This window comes from Primulina tabacum, chromosome 13, assembly GCF_025594145.1.
Source record: "Primulina tabacum isolate GXHZ01 chromosome 13, ASM2559414v2, whole genome shotgun sequence".
In the NCBI taxonomy this organism is placed as follows: Eukaryota; Viridiplantae; Streptophyta; class Magnoliopsida; order Lamiales; family Gesneriaceae; genus Primulina; species Primulina tabacum.
The window spans coordinates 6356792-6374591 of NC_134562.1; the positions used below are offsets into that span (position 1 = coordinate 6356792).

Here is a 17800-nt window from a genome sequence, read left to right on the forward strand (position 1 = left end):
TGCTACTTATGTTTTAAATGCCTGGCATCTTTACAAAAATCTATTGAAAGATAAAAAGATGGAGAAATTCAGATTTGTCAATCCACATAGCATTCCATATGTGTCAAAAAATACACAGGACAAAACAGGTAAGCTTGAAAGGTTGAACCACACTGCAAGTGCTATAACAGATAGGCTCAGTGGTGCATCAGTGGATCAATTAGTTTTTGTGCCGTATAATATCGGGTGAGTACGAATTGCAATCTCACTTTCAATCGCTTCATTTCGACAATTTATTGCATTTTATGCACATATTATGTGTTTCTGCATAGTTTTCATTGGATCCTCGTTGTCATTGAACCTTACAAGGAGGTTATTTTTTTTTGATTCCCTGTATCATCGTATTCGCGATGAGGAATGGAAGTATGTAGTGGAAATGTGAGTTAATATTCCTTTTTTATTAAGAATTTAAATTTAGTCAATAAAAAACTCATAATAATTATTGTTATTGTATGGAGGGCCTTGAGATTCTTTAATTCAAACAAGGGAAGGAAAGGCAGGAAAAATGCTTTGTGGGAAGTGGTAAAGGTATATGTAATTGTTGGAAACTAAATTCTGGAGTTTGACAAAATATGAACCAACTGAAAATATGAACCAACTGAAAATACGAACCAACTGATCAAGCAAACTGAACTCAGCAACTGAACTCAGCAACTGAATCTACGCAACTGAAAATTCAGTTATTGTCCTCACCAGTAACTGAAACACGTCAACCGACAAAGATACATAAAAGACTGCAACTGAATGTGGAACGACGCACTTCAATCAATACAGCTTGGAACAACGCATTTCGGCTAAAGTAGTAAAAACGCCGCATTACAATAAATGAAGCAAACAATGCCCAAGAAATAATGAAGTGGCAATCAACGGATACAAAGATTCAAATATATCTCAAGTTACCGTTGGAAGGGAAGCTTATAAATATGACAGAAGAGCAGCTGAAAAACAAACAAGATCACTCGATTCAAAGCTTGCTGTCATTCTGCCAAAATCTTAGCTCACTCTTACTTGATTTATTCGTAGCAGTCAAGGCTACAATTTGAGCTCACTAGCACTTTGTATTAATCGTGTTAAGATCAGTTACGCACTGAGAATTCTCTGTAATACTAAGAGTTTCAGTTTTCGGCAGTGAGAAGTCCAAACTGAAGTGGGTCAGTACAAATCTTGTATTTGATCAAAGTCTTTTAGTGGAAATCCTATCCTTGAGATAGAAGAGGTGACGTAGGAGTAATTTAAATCTCCGAACATCCAGAAACAAACCTTGCGTATTTTATTTTTGTATTCTATCTTTCAGTCAGTTATTTTCCGCAACTAATTCAGTTTAACTGATTGTCATTGACCAACAAGATTCCGAGAATCAGTTTGTCACCAAACTGAACTCAAAATTCAAAAGATCAATTTTAATTGTAAGTGTTCATTCAACCCCCCTTCTAAACACTCTTGATACGTTAATCGATTATATCAAGTTGTATCAGAGCAGCTGAATCTTGTTCTTGAATACTTTTGATCTATAAACTTGCTAGCATGACTTCATTCAACAAAATTCCTATGTTCTCCAGAGAAGAATTTGATGATTGGAAAATCAGAATGCAGGCTCATTTAGCTGCACAAGATGATGACATGCGGTATGTCATAACTGATGGACCCATGAAAATTCTAAAAACAAATACAGCACTTGCTATAACAGAAGGGGGTCCGCAAAGAATAGAAAAGCCCAGAGATGAATGGACAACTGAAGATAAAAGAAAAGCAAATCTTCATAATGTGGCTAAAGACATTCTGTACAAAACACTGGACAAAGTAACCTTCAGCAAAATAAAGATGTGTAAGACAGCCAAAGAAATTTGGGAGAAGCTGATCCAGCTGTATGAAGGAAATGATCAAACCAAGGAAAATAAACTTTCTGTTGCTGTTCAAAAGTTTGATAATATCAAAATGAAAGCAGGAGAATCAATGCACGAGTATGGTGAAAGAGTAAGCAGTGTCATCAATGAGTTAAATGCACTTGGAAAAGTGTATACCAACAAAGAGATTGCACTAAAGATAATGAGAGGTATTCACAAGGAATGGGATGTCAAGACCATGGCAATGAGGGAGCCCAAAGATCTAAACCAGATTGAACTTCATGATTTGTTTGCTGATTTAAAGGCTTATGAGTTCGAGCTGCAGACCAGAGAAGGAGAACCATCTACCCCTGCAGCCACAACTGCTCTAGCTGCTGTCAGAACAGAACCAATCAGTTCAGTCGAAAAATCTGCTGATCAATTGAGCAGTGATGCTATGTCACTGTTCATCAAAAAATTTGGAAGGTTCATGAGAAAGAACCAAGGAAACTTCTAGAAGCCATACCAAAGGAACAGCTCCAAGGATGAATCAAATGCCTGCTACAACTGTGGCAAATCAGGCCACTTTATTGCTGATTGTCCTAAACCGAAGAAGGATAGTCAAGGCTCAACTTATAGAAGAAAGAAATCATATGAGCACAAAAGAAGACCCAAAGAAGATAAGAAGTCCTTCAGGAAGAAACATGAAGTACTCTTAGCTGAAGAGAACAAATCTAAATGGGCAGAAACTGACAATGAGGAGTCAGAACCAGAAAGCTCATGCAGCTCCAGTGATGATGAGGAAGTCATGTGCTTAATGGCTAATGATGCAGAAGAAGAATCATCTAGTCAACATGTATTTGATTTCAGCTCAACTGATTTCAAACGAGAAGAACTCATTCTAACACTACATGACATGGTAAATGAGTACCAAAAGCTTGCATTATCATTTGAAAAAATCAAAGCAAAGCAAACTGATCCTACAGACAATTAAACCAAAACTGATGAATCAGTTGATGGGTTGAGTCTAAAAAGGGAAATTGCTGAGCTAAAAGCAGAAAGAGACAAAAATCAGTCATTAATCCAGAAGTTGACTCTTTAAAACTCAAAACAGACTGAGCTCATTCAGTCTTGGAACAAGTCATCTGCTGCACTGAATGAGATGCACAATTCACAAAAATCAGTTTCTGATAAAACTGGTTTAGGGTTCAACACTCAAGAAAAAATGAATCCAAATGATACTCAACCAAAGCTAGAAATAGACAAAGAGAAATACATTCACTTTGTCAAATCAGCAGTGATACAAGAACAAATTGAGTCCAGTAAACTGATTGAGCAACCTACTGAGATTATGAACAAGGCTAGAAGATATGGGATTTGGTACAGTGAAAAATTCTCAACTAATTCACAAAGTCAGTCATCAAAAAGATTTCACGAGAACTATTCGAATAGCTATTTCAATTACAATAATTGCAAGCCAGTTCAGAAAAGATATAGACTGAACAATCAGTTGAATAAAGCTTAAACACATATTGTATCATCTGTACACTACACACCAAGAACACAAAAGCCGAGAAAAAACATTTGGAATACAGCTACTAGAAAGTCTGTTAGACTAATCCAAGTAGTGGGTTCCTAAGGGACTAATCAGTTCAGGACCCAAATAGATATGGATACCAAGTTATATTATGTGTGTGATTGCAGGTAACAGGTACAAACAAGAACTCAATATGGTATTTGGACAGTGGATGTTCGCGGCATATGACAGGAGATGCAAGTGTGCTATCTCAACCGATCAAATACAGTGGTTCAAACATCAGTTTTGGGGACAATTCCAAAGGTAGAACTGTGGGTAAGGGTAAGCTTATCCATAGTAACTTTACTTTTAAAGATGTTCTATTAGTAGAAAACCTGAAGTATAACTTGATTAGCATCAGTCAGTTATGCGACAGTGGATTCTCAGTACAATTTGACAAAAATTCATGTTCAGTCAAAACTTCAACTGATAAAGTCATACTAACTGGCAAACGTTGTGGAAACACATATAAAGTCAGTTGGAATGATCAAACTTATGCACCAGATTGTTTTATTGCTTCCAAATCATCTAAAAACTGGTTGTGGCACAAGAGACTAAGTCATTTAAACTTTAAATCCATTGCCTATCTGAGTAAACATGAACTTGTAACTGGTTTGCCCAAAATAGACTTTTCAAAAGAAAAACTTTGCTTAGCATGTCAGTATGGTAAACAAGTACGATCTTCTTTTAAAAACAAGGGCTGTAAATCTTCATCCCGATGCTTAGAACTATTGCACATGGATCTCTTTGGTCCTATACCAGTCATGAGCTTAGGGTGAATGAAATACACCTTGGTAGTCGTAGATGATTTTTCAAGATTTACTTGGGTTATTTTTCTCAAATCTAAAGACCATACTGCTTCGCATCTAATAAAGCTCTTCAAAAGAGTTTTAAATGAAAAATCAGTTGGAATTGATCGAATCAGATCTGATCGAGGAACTGAATTCATCAATCAAACTCTTTCAAATTTCCTAGAAAATGCTGGAATCAAGCATGAGCTCTCAGCAGCCAGAATTCCTCAGCAAAATGGTGTAGCTGAGAGAAGAAATCGGACCCTTAAAGAAGCTGCTAGAACGATGCTTGCTGATTCTGGTATTTCTCAAAGATTTTGGGCAGAGGCAGTAAACACTGCGTGTTATACTCAAAACAGATCTATGATTAATAAGAATCATATGAAAACACCATATGAGATCTGGCATGGAAGAAAAAGTATAATTACTTATTTCAAAATATTCGGCTGCAGATGTTTTATTCTTGATAATGGTAAAAATTATTTAAAAGCATTTGATGCTAAATCAGCAGAAGGAATATTTCTTGGATATTCATCAGTTAGTATAGCTTATAGAGTCTTCAACAAGAAAACCCTAAATGTTGAAGAATCTGCTCATGTTGATTTCGATGAAACTGAACTAACTGATAAGCCAACTGATCAAGTTGAGCTAGCTGATCGATTTACAGATATCAGTTTGGAAGATGATGACAAAAATGAAAGTCATGGCAATCAAAACATACTTCAAACACCTAAACCAGAAGTACTGGACCAATCAGATATGCAGGAAGTCATTGCTAATGATCAGTTGATAGAGCATAATGATAACATTCAAATACCAGTTGACGAAGCACCAACTAAGACTGAAAACTGTGTTCAGTTACCAGCTGAAGAAATTGCTGATACAACAAATACTGAGTACAGATGGAGAAAATCACATCCACCTGAGCTGGTAATAGGAAATCCATCTGATCCAGTAAGAACTCGCAATCAAATGCTAAATTTATTTATCTATTCAGCTTTTGTCTCACAACTAGAACCAAAGAAAACTGATGAAGCTCTTGCTGATCCTAACAGGGTAAATGCAATGCAAGAAGAGCTAAATCAGTTCACTTATAACAATGTCTGGAACTTAGTTCCAAGACCAATTTCAAAAACTATTATAGGGACAAAATGGGTATACAGAAATAAACTGAACGAGGATGGTTCAGTTGTGCGCAATAAAGTGATACTGGTAGCACAAGGATATAGGCAAGAGGAAGGAATTGATTACGATGAAACATATGCACCAGTTACAAGACAGGAGGCAATCAGAATATTCATTGCCTATGCTTCATTCAAGAACTTCAAAGTTTATCAAATGAATGTAAAAAGTGCATTCTTAAATGGCCAGTTGCAAGAGGAAGTATATGAACAACCCCCAGGTTTTGTAAGTCACAACTTTCCTGATCATGTATATCATTTGAACAAAGCCTTATATGGTCTTAAACAAGCTCCCAGAGCTTGGTACGAAACTCTTTCAAAATTCCTAACTGATCATGATTTTTCTGTTGGATCAGTTGATAAGACCTTGTTCAAATTTACTAAGAATGATCACATTTTATTATCCAAATTTATGTTGATGATACCATATTTGGGTCAACTAACCCCAAATTATGCGAGAAATTTGCTAAGCTAATGCAGGATAAGTTTGAAATGAACATGATGGGTGAACTGACATTCTTTCTTGGACAACAAGTGAAGCAATTGGAAACTGGTATATTCATCAGTCAGACTAAATATACAAAGGAGCTGCTGAAGAAATTTGGCATGGAATCATGTTCAGCTGCAAATACTCCCATGAGCTCATCAGTAAAATTGGACACTGATCAAGGGGGAATATCAGTCTAGGCGACATTATATCGAGGATTAATAGGTTCATTGTTGTACCTAACTGCCAGTTGTCCTGATATTGTATTTGCTGTCTATATGTGTGCTAGATTTCAAGCAAATCCTAAGCAATCACATTTCTCAGCTGCTAAAAGAATTTTGAGATATCTTAAGGGTACAAAAAATGTTGGGTTATGGTATTCTAAAGACTCTACTTTCAATTTAGTTGGATATTCAGATGCAGATTATGCAGGGTGTAAGCTTGATCGTAAAAGTACAAGTGGATCTTGTCAGTTTCTAGGAGACAGACTGATATCTTGGTTCAGCAAAAAGCAGACATCCATAGCTACCTCAACAACTGAAGCAGAATATCTTGCTGCTGGTAGTTGTTGTGCATAACTGATCTGGATCCAGCAACAACTGAGAGATTATGGAGTAATTACAAATGAATCGCCCATATTTTGTGACAATACAAGCACAATTGCCATCACCTATAATCCAGTTCTTCACTCAAGGACCAAGCATATAGATGTCAGGGACCACTTCATTAGAGATCATGCTTTGAAGAAGGACATTAGACTGGAGTATATTTCAACTGAGCAACAAGCAGTTGGCATCTTCACCAAACCATTACCCGAGACTAAGTTTTCTTACTTTCGCGATATTCTTGGTTTAATTGACTTATCTTAAAATTATTATTGATGCTGTTTTACTAATAAAATTATTTCCAGAAAACAAAAACCATAGCATTGCTAATACCAAAACATTGTTATCAACCAGACAGATAACATTAAATGTTGAAGAAACCAAAGAGTCTCAAGTCAACTGAAGCGTTTCTCTTATTTACCCAGGCTTCTTATTTATCAGTTGTTTATTATTAACTGATATCAGTTTGTCATTTATTATTTAATGCTTAACTGATTTCAGTTCATAGTCAAATTATCTAAGTTAGTATTTCATCAGTTCATTTGTTTAAGTTCGCAATCCATATATAACAACTGATGAAAATTATCATTTGCAGGAAAGAGAAAAACAAGATTAAGCTTAGATAAATATTTCATTCAACCATACATATTTGCACGAATTACATCATCATATTTTTCCTCTACATCAATTATCCACATCTTCAACCAAGTGGATAAAGCAGAGGTAGATGTCTTAAGAAAGCTATGAGAAACAGCTATGCGATTGAGGATGTTCAGTTCCTTTCGAAGCATTAGCTGATAGATATGACCATCCTTAAAGATGTCCACCCACATAGCTATGTGCAAGTGCTCCCGCACTTCTCTCAACTCTGCCATCAATTCTGGAGTAGTAGCCTCTCCAGTATTATACAAGAACTCAAGCTTCTGTAGTTTTTCCCAGTAGTAAAGACTCTCATAGAAGACCTCATCTTCTATGACAGCCTTCCTAGTCTCCAAAGAAAATAGCGAAGCACTCGAGCTACTCGTATCTGTCATTTTTTTTATCTTGAATATTTTCACCAATATGACTGGAACTAACCGTGTTACTTCTATTTGTAGCCAAATATCATGGAATCTGAAGGGCCGTCAACGATTTAGCAAACAATAATCTTTTGACCTTTAAATTTATTCGCTTTGATTATTTTATGCACTGATTAAGGGGGAATAATGGTTTTAAGAGGTTAACCGAGAAGACAAATGTTAGTAAATTCTCAACTGAAAGGACACAGTCTTACAACTGATCATTCAGTTGGTTATTTCACTAATCTTTCTCATATAATTTAACTAATTAAAACATATTATATTCCAAATCAAGTGACGTGACTGTCTACTATCTAATGTTGAATCTTATTTTGAAAACGTGGAAGCATTTGAACCGTTTAAATTGTACACACGTACACACGTTTTTTTTAAAAAATTTTGAATGGACTGACACGTGTCCAGAATTTAAACAGTCACATACATATAAATAATTCCCCGCTTAAATTCAGTTTCTTTCTTACGCATACATCATCTCTCAGAGTAAACTCATACACTCAGATCTTGTATTTTCGCAAAATTTCAGGTCTCCTTACTCTCAGCAATGGCAAATCAGATCCCTGCTTATATGTTGAACACTATGGCCATCAAATTTGAATCAACTTTATCAGTCGAAGAAGTTGATGTGAAAAGAGTATTTCTGAAGCTTGAATCAGCTGGATTAAGGATGTTCTTTGGGCAATACTCGCAGGAGATTTACCCAAAAGAACTCTAGGACCTCTACTCAAATGGATATATCAACTCTGATGGAAACATCATTTCCACTATTAATGGTCAGACGGTGACCATTTCTGAAGATTCTTTCGGAGAAATATTTTCATTACCTTCTGATGGACTGGTACACCTTGCTGATGTTAAAGCATCAGATATTGAAGAAATGCAAACTGCACTCTCTGCTGATGGACGGAAAATCAAAGTTTCCGATCCTAAGAAGGAACTGAAGCATGAGGTTCAGTTGCTGGCTGATATCGTAGCCAAAGGGATATTGGCTAAGGCAGGATCTTTTGCTGCCCTGACTTTGGAAAAGTTTCAAGCTATTACAGTTATTATGGCTGGAAGAAAATTCAACTGGAAGCTACTTATTTTCAGTATCTTGAAGAATATGTTTTCCTCCACCAAGCAATCCAAAGGATTTGCAGTGCCGCTAAGCTATTTGATGAAAGTCAAAGGGTTGGTGGCTGATGATACAGAGCGATTATCTAAATTCAAAATTTTCAATGGGAAGAATGTTATGCCACCCAAGACTAAATTAGATATTTCTCCTGATCACTTCATAAAGATCAAGAGGGAGATTGGGACGCAACAGGCTGCTCCCAAATCAGTTAAAAAGGACAAGACATTGGCTCAACTGAAGACAGTTAAAAGAAAACTGATTATCAGTGAATCTGATTCCGAGAAGACGCCCTCTCCAAAAGTTGCCAAGAAACCAAGAACACAAAGGACAAAATTACCAACCATAGTAGAATCTATTCCTACTGAAAGACTGAAATCTTCAAATGCCCAACAGCCTCTCAAAGCAATTCCTCTGAAGATCATCCCACCAGAAATCTCAGCTGGTGCAACAAAGGAAACAGTTAGAATCAAAGCTCCTCTAATCCACATCAATCGTCCTACCGTTCAAGCACCTTCCAGACCCAAAGGAATAAAGATTATGGAACTGGTGGATACTACTCGAACTGGATTGGAAATTCCACACATCCTCAGTACTGAAAAAGGCAAAGGCAAATTGATTGAAGAGCCCAGGCCATCCAATTCAATTCAAACTCATATTGACCTTGTTTGGGAACATGTTAATAATTTTGCAGCATCAAAACTTAAAATCTATGATGCTTGGACCGCTTACAGAACTCAAATTTTTGCTAAGCAGCTGAAAAAGAAATCCCAGCTGAACAAGTTTATCAAAATAGAAGCAATTGTCCTCAAGATGGTCAAAGCTGCCACAATTGTTCAGGCTATGGAGAGGAAAACATATTTTTTTGATCAAATTCGAGCTAAGAAGCTATCTCAATTGCTTGAGAAATTAAAGGCAAACTACATTCCCATCAATCCAACTGCCTATAATGATCGAGCTGTGATCACTCAGCTATATACAGATCTTACTAGCTTGCAAGCTCAGATAAAAGTGTAGGAAATGAATCAAGAGTTAGTTTTTCCTGAGGAAGCCTTTGAAGAAGAAGAACCCTCCTATCAGCAGAAAGAGCCACCCTCAGAACAAAATATTGTTACAACTGAAGAAACAGTTCAGGATGTGCCACAATCATTTGCTGTGGAACATCAACTGTACTCTGAAGCCGAATTGAATTTTGCCAACATTGATGAAATTATTCAAGCAGTGGTGACAGAATTTGTTATTGATGAACCTCTATCAGTTGATCACTTCGCTGATCAAGCAGCTGAAGAGAACACCATCTTAACTGAAGAGCCAGTTAAGGCCGCCATTTCTGAACCAAATGATTCAAGAATGATGTCTGCTCAATTACCAAATCATCAAATTGCTGAAAATATGGAGGCATTGTTGATCTCTTCTGAAAAACTTCCAACTGATGAACCAGCACGAATATCAGAAGACTATCAAATAGATGTATCAGTTCATGTCCCTCTCACTGAAGATATTATTCAACAGGAAAGCTCAAATGCTGAACAACATCAGTCCTCATCTCCTCCAGTCCAAGTAGCAGTAACTGAAACAAATGTTCCAGCACAGACTGTTTCTGAAACGATACTAACTAATAGGACCATGGTGGTTTTTGATCAAGTCTCACATGAACCAAGAACATCTGATCAGTCACCTCCTCTTCAATCCACAGAAATGGATATTGTCCTTGAAGAAATCCAAAATATGCAGCACAACATGCAGCAGATGATTACTGAAATCAAGAAAATTAAATCCACACAATTCTCTCATACTGTCAAATTGGATTCTTCAATTGAATATGACTCCGCAAAACTGAAAGCCATTCAAGCAAACATGGAGTCTCTTACCCGAATTGTGCTTGAGATGAAGAATAACAGAGGTCTAGCTCAAAGTCTCTATACAACTCAGGATATAATCAGTCAACGAGTTGAGCGATTGGAAACTTCTGTCTCTAATAAAATTGAATTGCTGCAGACTTGTTTACAAACTGCTGTCTCAAGTATCCCCGCCGATGTCAAAATTCTTTCCACTGACGTTCGAAAATTATCTGAGAAGATGGATTTGTTTGACAAAAAAGGGGAAGAAATCAAAAATCAAAGAGCATCTTGAGAAACAGCAGAAGAAACCATCTTGTTAAAAAGCAGTTAAGCAGATTATTAGATTCAGCTGTTATTAATTCAAGACTTCTATCAGTTCAAGAAATTCAATCTCTTATTTTATCTACAATGAGTTCAGACGTTCAGTTATTATTTACTAAGTTTTGTCAAACACCATAAAGGGGGAAATTGTTGGAAACTAAATTCTGGAGTTTGACAAAATATGAACCAACTGAAAATATGAACCAACTGAAAATACGAACCAACTGATCAAGCAAACTGAACTCAGCAACTGAATCTACGCAACTGAAAATTCAGTTATTCTCCTCACCAGTAACTGAAACACGTCAACCGACAAAGAGACATAAAAGACTGCAACTGAATGTGGAATGACGCACTTCAATCAATACAGCTTGGAACAATGCATTTCGGCTAAAGCAGTAAAAACGCCGCATTACAATAAATGAAGCAAACAATGCCCAAGAAATAATGAAGTGGCAATCAACGGATACAAAGATTCAAATATATCTCAAGTTACCTTTGGAAGGGAAGCTTATAAATATGACAGAAGAGCAGCTGAAAAACAAACAAGATCACTCGATTCAAAGCTTGCTGTTATTCTGCCAAAATCTTAGCTCACTCTTACTTGATTTATTCATAGCAATCAGGGCTACAATTTGAGCTCACTAGCACTTTGTATTAATCATGTTAAGATCAGTTACGCACTGAGAATTCTCTGTAATACTAAGAGTTTCAGTTTTTGGCAGTGTGAAGTCCAAACTGAAGTGGGTCAGTACAAATCTTGTATTTGATCAAAGTCTTTTAGTGGAAATCCTATCCTTGAGATAGAAGGGGTGACGTAGGAGTAATTTAAATCTTCGAACATCCAGAAACAATCCTTGCGTATTTTATTTTTGTATTCTATCTTTCAGTCAGTTACTTTCCGCAACTAATTCAGTTTAACTGATTGTCATTGACCAACAAAATTCCGAGAATCAGTTTGTCACCAAACTGAACTCAAAATTCAAAAGATCAGTTTTAATTGTGAGTGTTTATTCAACCCCCCCTTCTAAACACTCTTGATACGCTAATCGATCCTATCAGTAATTATGTTAAACATTAACTTTAATGCTTATATTTTTAATTAACCATTTGTTTCTAATTACCATAGGCTCCTCGACAACCAGATGCAAAACAATGTGGTTATTATGTGATGAGATTTATGAGACAAATTATTGAAGAAATTGCAACTATCGAGAGGGATTCACTACGATCAATAGTAAAATTATATTGCTTCTTTGAAAATTTACATCATCGATTTCAACATTTTGAAAATTCAGTAATTATTGTTTTTTTAGTAACATAATTTGTATGTGTGTTAACAGTTCACAAAATCGGAGTACTCTCGGGAGGAAATCGATGAGGTGCGTTCTGAGTTGGCAGAATGTATACAGGATCATATTTATGAGTAGGTATGGAACGCTTCCCTCCATAATTCTATGTTTCTCCTTTCATTTCACAATTGTTTGATATAAGTGAATGAACATTTGCAAATTTTGAAAATTATAACTCCTCCATTTCCAGGGAATTGCTGTTGTTGTGTTGTTGAGACATTTCGAATATTTTTGTTGGCAAGTACTAAATAACTGCATCTTCAGTCATTTGCCGATGACATACCCCATGTATGTGTACATATGATGTGATACTTGATTGATAGATTTTATTTGGAATGATCGAGCTTGGCCGGCTCTGCATGTGATTTGTTTTATGTTTGAATCGATGGACTTCATTTTCGAGTATACATTTGTTATGTTGTTTTGATTTTTTTCGGGATGTCCTATTTACGGGGAGGTTATGTCGAAATTTCTAGAAAAGTAAATCAAAATATTTATACCATTATGAAATCCTTCTTTATGTTCCTGAATTAAAACCTAACCAAATATGTTTGATATATCCCTTTTGATAATAATGATTTGATGCTTTCCCCTGGGGACTTCATTTTCGAGTATACAGTCGTTATGTTTTTTTCGCTAGCAACCGTGAGATAGTGCATGTAAATCTATGTGTTTTTGTTTTTGCATCAGCTGTTTTTGTTTTGTTTTTGAGCTCAGCTAAATATTCGAAAAAATATAACCATGGTTTTTGTTTTTCAAAACAGGATAGGTTCGAAATGATAAACACTTTGCAGCTTCGGTACACGAAGAAAGAAAGCTTCACAAAAATATGCACCTTTAGTTATATCTAGTGTTTTTGGTGTTGTAGACTTATTTTCGATCAAATATTATGGATTATGGTACGTTGATGTCGGCACAATTTATGTTTTACTTTTGGACTGAATTGTTTGAGGATGATTGTATGCTTTTAGTTTTTATTAGTTCTAATTTCAGGATTTTTTAATTTTTGTTTTTATATAATTATTAATTAGTTAGTTCATTGTATATAAAATGTGAAAAACAACAGTTTTTACAAATTTAACGACAACAATTATAAAATGATGCAAAATTGATTTGTAATCAAGGTCAAAGACATACAACAACGGTTTTTATTCGTTGCATAAATATTGTTGTAAAACACAAAAAGCAACGTTTTTTATCCATTTTCAAAATGTTGTTGTAAATTCAGAACAACAACGTTTTTAATTTGTTGCAAAAACGTTGTCGTAGCTCATATAACACAACGGTTTGTAAGTATTGTAAAACCGTTGTCGTATCTCATATTACACAACATTTAAAAAACAATGAAAAACCGTTGTCTTTGTTATCTAAGACAACGGATGTTATCCGTTGTCGTTGTCCTGGTTTTTAACAACTCTGCTTACAACATCAGTTTTTCACCCTAAAAGACAACGGATAAAATCTGTTGTCATTTAGCGTTTTTCTTCTAGTGAAGCTTGTTTCAATCCATATATATAATTCTTAAACTTACATACCAAGTGCTCACCATTACTAGAGAAGAATCCTTCAGGTTGTTTCATGTAAATCTCTTCCTCGAATTCTCCGTTGAGAAAAGCCGTTTTCAAATCCATTTGTTGTAAATCTAAGTCAAAATGTTCAATTAATGCTAGAATGACACGGAAATAATATTTCTTAGATACAGGAAAAAAATTCTCCTTATAGTCAATTCTTTCCTGCTGAGTGAATCTTATAGCTAACGAGTCTTGTTTTATATCTTTCAATGTTGCCTAATGAGTCTTTCTTTGTTTTGAAAACCCATTTACATCCAATGGATTTTACACCATCAGGCAACATAATCCAAGACTCTATTAAATGCCATTAATTTCATCTCTTCTTTCACAGTATTAAACCATAATTTTGACTCATTACAACTCATGGCTTGTAGAAAAGTTTCAGGATCATTTTCGGCTCCAATGTTAAAATCTGATTCTTGTAAATACATAACGTAATCAATAGATATAACTAATCTTCTTACTCTAGTAGATCTCCTTAGGTTGTTTGGTTGATCATCAATTTTTTTTGTTCTTCATTAACAACTTGATCTACTGGATTTTCGTCAGCGATTTATGAAACTTCAGTAACCGGTTTCCTGACACCCGTTTGGTGTTGAGGGGTGTGAACAAAAATCAATCTATCATTTGAATAAGAGGGATGTGAATTAATGTTATCTTTCTCAAAAACTATGTCATTTGAATGATCACTCCCACTAATCAAGTCATTTTCAAGAAATTTTGCATTTCTTGATTTCACAATTGTAGTGTTGTGAGATGGACAATAGAATATGTACCCTTTGGATTTTTCGACATACCCGATGAAACATCCCCTTAGATTTCTTGGGTCTACTTTCTTTTCATGTGGTTTGTAAATGTTAGAGTAGATGCCCTGCAAGCAAAAGGTTGGCTAGGAAATTTATTGACTCAACTGTAATAAATAATCTTTATTTTAATATAATTTACTTTTTAATGGTTTCGTTTTACTTTATCTGTATAGCCATGCAATCAGCATAGATAAAGTCCTTGATTATGCTTTAATACAAATGAATCGTAATTCGATATTGAAACTCATTTGTAAACACTGCATATTCTAAATTCGTTCCTAGTCGATTCAGCCGCCTAAAACATGGATAAAGGTCGCTTGAGCTCGAGACTAGCATCTGTGATGTTGTGTACTGCATTTCTTGGTAAGGGCATAGAGATGTCCAAATATGTAGATGGGTAGTCATATGATGATTATACCGAACAACCCTCCCTCGGACTTTCCAAGTGGTTATCATTCATCGAGAGGATAAGTCCGTGATTATGATTGTACACCATTAGTCCTTATGACCGGGACAACACTGAGGCTCTATATGCTAGGACTGTGCTTTGACTCGTTTACCGGCTCCAGGAGAGTCATCAGGTGGCAAGGTTGGGTACAGTTGCGACACATATAAGATCCAGTGCATTGTAGTCGGGGATTCACCGCTCGCCTACAAGTGTAAATATCCTATGTGATATGATGAAATAATAGTGCGTGGAATCTCCGGCCAGAGTATGAGATGTACGTTAGAGAATGAGTTCTCCAACCGTACATGCGATGCCACTATTTATAGTTATCACATAGTTATCAAATTATTATTCAACCCTCGATGAACCAATGGTTACAGATTCGATCGGGTTATATGAGATGAAGGGACCGTACTGTACGTTAATCATAATCGACTGGTTCTTGTAGGCACTATCACTGATACCTAGGGGATCATGGTGTAATGCTACTAGACGCTCTTACCATGATCCGATGGGTGCAATCAGAAATGAGTTCTGATATTCTTAATCAAGGTGTTGATGAAAAGAATGGGGCTAACTAGGGTAAGCCCGAATAACAATAAATGTTATTCTGAATCACAAAGAGTTGTGAACCTACGGCTAGCTGTATCCCTCAACCATTGAGGATCACATAAGCACTAGATTGTTTATTCCCGTTGAGAGAATAAATTCAAGGAGTTGAATTTATATTATGATATAGTAAATTCAAGGACTTGAATTTATGATAATTAAATTTTGAGAAAATAAATTCAAGAAGTTTAATTTATGAAATTTGGAGTGAATAAATTCAAGGAGTTGAATTTATAAAATTTGAGGATTTTATTTATTAAGCTCAAAAGTTGATTTTATTAAATATTAAATTTTGGAGGTGATATATTCAAGGAGTTGAATTTATAATTTAAATATTAAATTCAAATGTTGAATTTATAAGAGGATTAAATAAAATGTAATGGGTATATTTATAATGGGCTTGTAGGAGTACAAGACCAACATACATATTATTAAGGTTCTTAATTGGACTTTAAAAGATTAATTAATTAATTAAACTAGTTGGACTAGAATAATTAATTGAATAAGCTCATTAAGCATTTAATTTAATTAATGAGCCCTAAGCTTATATATATGTGTATTAGGTTTAGAGTTTAATTTAACGCATTCACAATTTTTGAAAACCCTAGCCTCCATCCCATAGTGAGTTTTCGAAAATTCCTTCTCCTCCAACTCCAAAAATTTGGCCACTCCTCCTCGGGAAAAAGATTGAGCCGTCTCTCAAACTTTGATCTCTAAAGTAAAATCTCTTCTAAATTTTCTAGTGCAATTTAGAAGAGGATCAAACCATCTAGTCGTAGACCTAATTAGAAGAATAAACAAAGGAGCTTTTGAAGAAAGTTCGTAGGGATTCATCAAGATCTATATCCGTAATACCGGATTAGTTGGAGCCAAGTGATTTAATCACCAAAGGTATAACGATTTACTTCCAATGAATGTTTATTCTTAAACCCATACAAGTGCCCAAACATAAATACGTCTTGAATGTCAAGATCTAATAAAAATTTTTAAAATTCCGCTGCGTTTGGGTCACGAGAAAACCGAGATCAAACAGTGGTATCAGAGCCACGCTTTCTAAATCGTATGGTTTTAAATCTATTGAATAATTTATTTCTAACCACAAGAAAATTTTTCAGAAAATTGATGCACCATTAAAAATTTATTTTTCCAGAAATAAAAAAAATATGGGGCTGCCCGGAACTGTTCCGGGCAGTGCACTGTGCGCGCCTGCGCGCATAGAAGGCGCGCGCGCGGCGTGCCGCCACGCTGCGCTCACTAGGCCCTTGCGGCTCTCCGAAACGTTCGGGCAGCGGGCAGGCAGCGCGGGCGGCTGCCCGAGAGTGTCTCGGGAACCATGCTGTATGATGGGCTTGAATTGTTTGGGATTAGGGTGCAATTTTCTGATTTTTCAAATTTTTGGGTAAATTTGATATTTTTGAAAATTAGTTTGATTTTTTTTTTGTAAAATTAATTTTTAGAAAATTAATAATTTTCTTTTAAAATAAATAATTATAATATGATTTTAATTATTTATGGTAAAATGAGTTTTATAAGAAATCAATTATTATTGATTTAATTGAAATTAAATAAAAGAATTTATTTAATATATTAAATTCTTTAATAATTGTGGTGGTTAGTGATAAAATTATTAGATATATGATTTATCAATTAATTAAATTTGTTTAATTAAATTGATGTTAATATTTGATATTAAATGAATGAAGGACGATCGAGAGCCTTGACCAATGTGTTAGGTGTATGTTAGGATTTTTTTTTACTATTTTATTCTTTTTGTTAATATTTGATATTATTAAAGTGGGCCTGGCTTATGGCCCGTTCCCACCCCCATGAGATGTATCCCTTATGTGCCATGGATATTTAAATGTAATCAATAGAAATAGTGGGAGATCAAGACTGAAAGATGGTGGGCCCGGGGAACGAGATGAAGACATGTAAAATATTGGAAGCTCTTGTAATAGTTGCATTTGCATCCTGCATTCACCTAGGTTTTGAACCTGGATCCATGTATGGCTCACATGGATCTAATAGTGTTGGCGAATCGATCATCCTTATTTATTGTTGAATGTCATATTATGATATATGCGATATATAGTAGTATGCACGTATGTATATATTAAATAATATAGTCGCATGAATACGGCAAACATACAAACATGGCACGCG

General features: G+C 35.3%; 1 long non-coding RNA gene across 1 annotated transcript; it reads left to right on the top strand.

Moving 5' to 3' along the window:
- On the top strand, positions 1-12641 carry LOC142523284 (uncharacterized). Its single transcript, XR_012814615.1, has 5 exons — positions 1-225; positions 312-567; positions 11981-12088; positions 12195-12281; positions 12394-12641. It is a non-coding gene; the product is annotated as an uncharacterized LOC142523284 (long non-coding RNA).
- The last annotated feature ends 5159 nt before the right edge of the window (positions 12642-17800 follow it).